Here is a 2,486-nt window from a genome sequence, read left to right on the forward strand (position 1 = left end):
GTAGGTTCTTCCAACTTGACCTATAGATTCAAGGAAATCACAATCAAATTCCAACAAGTTATTTTGTGGATAACAACAAATTGATTTTAAAGTTTATATGGTGAGACAAAAGACCCAGAATAGATAGCACACTATATAAGAAGAAATTTGAAGGACTGACACCACCCAACTTCAAGATTACTATAACGATACAGAAATCAAGATTTATACAGTATATATTGTACTGGTGAAAGAACAGATAAACAGACAGTGGTATAAAATAGAAAGCCCCAAAGTAAACCCTCATAAATATAGTCAACTGATCTTTGACAAAGGAGCCCAGGCAATACAATGGAGAAAATATAGACTTTTCAACAAATAAGACTGAAACAACTGGATATCCACATGCAAAGGAAAGGAATTTAGACACAGACCTTATACCTGTCACAAAAATTAACTCAAAATGGATTAGAGACCTAAATGAAAAACAAAACTATAAAACTCCTAGAAGATAGCAAAGGAGAAACCTAGATGACCTTGAGTATGGCAATGACTTTTTGAGACAACATCAAAGGCATGATCCATAAAAGAAATAATTGATAAGCTGCACTTTATTAAAATTTAAAACTTCGATTCTGGGACTGCCCTGGTGGTTCAGTGGCTAAGACTCTGCACTGCCAATGCAGGGGGCCTGGGTTCGATCCCTGGTCAGGGAACTAGATCCCACATGCCACAAGTAAGAGTTTGCATGCTACAACTAAAGATCCTACATGCCACAACTAAGACCTGGCATAGCCAAAAAAAAAAAAAAACAAATTCTGTTCTGAAAGACAATGTCAAGATAACGAGAAGTCAAGCCACAGACTGGGAGAAAATATTTGCTCAAAAGACACATTTGTAAAGGAGATTTATCCACAGTATAATTCAACATTAAGAAAACAACTTGATAAAAAAAAGGAGGGGGACAAATACTTTAAAAGATACCTTAGCTAAGAAGGTGTATAGATGACAAGTAAGCATATGAAAAGATGCTCCAAGTCATGTCAGTAGAAAAACATAAATTAAAACAACAGTGAGATACACCAGTACACACTTATTAAAATTGCCAAAATTCAGAACACTGCCAACATAAAATGCTGGCAAGGATGTGGAACTACAGCAACTCTCAATAATTGCTGGTTAGAATAGAAAATGGTCCAGTCACTTTCAAAGACAGTTTGGCAGTTTCTTATAAAACTTACTTTGGTGTCTATTCAAGGGAGTAGAAAACTTATATCTACACAAAAACCTGCAAATGAAAGTTTATAGCAGCTTTATTCATACTTGTCAAAACTTAGAAGTAACCAAGAAGTCCTTTAGTAGAAGAAAGTATAAACTATGGCACAACCAGATAATGAAATATTATTCAGTGCTGAAAATAAATGAGCTATTAAGCCATGTAAAGACATGGAAGAAACCTAAATACATATTACTAAGTGAAAGAAGTAAATCCAAAGGGGGTATATACTATGTGATTCAAACTATATGACCTTCTGGAAAAGGCAAAACTATGGAGACAGTAAAAAGATCAGTGGTTGCCAGGCACTGAGCCTGGGAAGGGATAAGTAGGTGGAGCACAGAGGATTTTTAATACAGTGAAAATATTCTGTATGATACCATAATGATGAATACATGTTATTATATGTGTATCCAAGCCCATAGAATGTACAACGCCAAGACAGAACTGTAAGGTAAACTATGGACTTTGGGTGATTATGATGTGTTAATGTAGGTTCATCAATTTTAACAAATGTATCACTCTGGTAGGGGATGTTGATAATAGGGATGGCTATACATGTATGGGAGGTAGGAAGCATATGGGAAATCTTTGTACCATCCTCTCATTTTGCTCTGAACCTAAAACTGCTCTAAAAAATATTGTCTTAAAAAAACGTTAAAAAAAAACCCTCATAATTCAAATGAATGGCAGATAAATGGCAGATACTTTTGTTCTATAAAAATTGCTCAATAGCAGGGCAAACGTATTACATAGAAAGCTGTCTACTCTGTTTTGCTTGTTTGTTTTTGTTTTTTTTAGGATTTCCTTGTATCAGAACAGAAACCTATAGTTATTTTGCCATCACCTCTTCCACAGGCCTGACAGAAATGAAGCCATCATATTCAATCCTGCCAGTGGCTAAAGAAGTAACTGTAGAGTGATGCTGTCTCTGTCGGTGGTACATTCCACATATTTTGTATCTTCTTCACAAAATTCTAGCCCAATGGGGATGTACTTACAGCTTTTAGAATAAAGCTAGGACTATTCCCCTTACTTTGGCTAAGTCTAAAGAGAAAATCAAATGGGCTTTGATTTAGTTTATAACTTAAAAAATGTAAATTTAACTCTAAATCAGGTATATAGACACTTTCTCCACACCACCCACCCCCAACTCAAGTACACACAGACATACACACATTTTTCATGGAGGTTGCAACTTAGTTATTTTTGCCCCTTGTGTAATGCAACA

General features: G+C 35.3%; 1 non-coding gene across 1 annotated transcript; it reads left to right on the top strand.

Annotated features, from left to right (window-relative positions):
- Positions 1 to 622: 622 nt before the first annotated feature.
- Positions 623 to 695, top strand: TRNAG-GCC (transfer RNA glycine (anticodon GCC)). The gene has a single exon. It is a non-coding gene; the product is annotated as a tRNA-Gly (tRNA).
- The last annotated feature ends 1,791 nt before the right edge of the window (positions 696 to 2,486 follow it).

Source organism: Lagenorhynchus albirostris, chromosome 4, assembly GCF_949774975.1.
Source record: "Lagenorhynchus albirostris chromosome 4, mLagAlb1.1, whole genome shotgun sequence".
NCBI lineage: Eukaryota > Metazoa > Chordata > Mammalia > Artiodactyla > Delphinidae > Lagenorhynchus > Lagenorhynchus albirostris.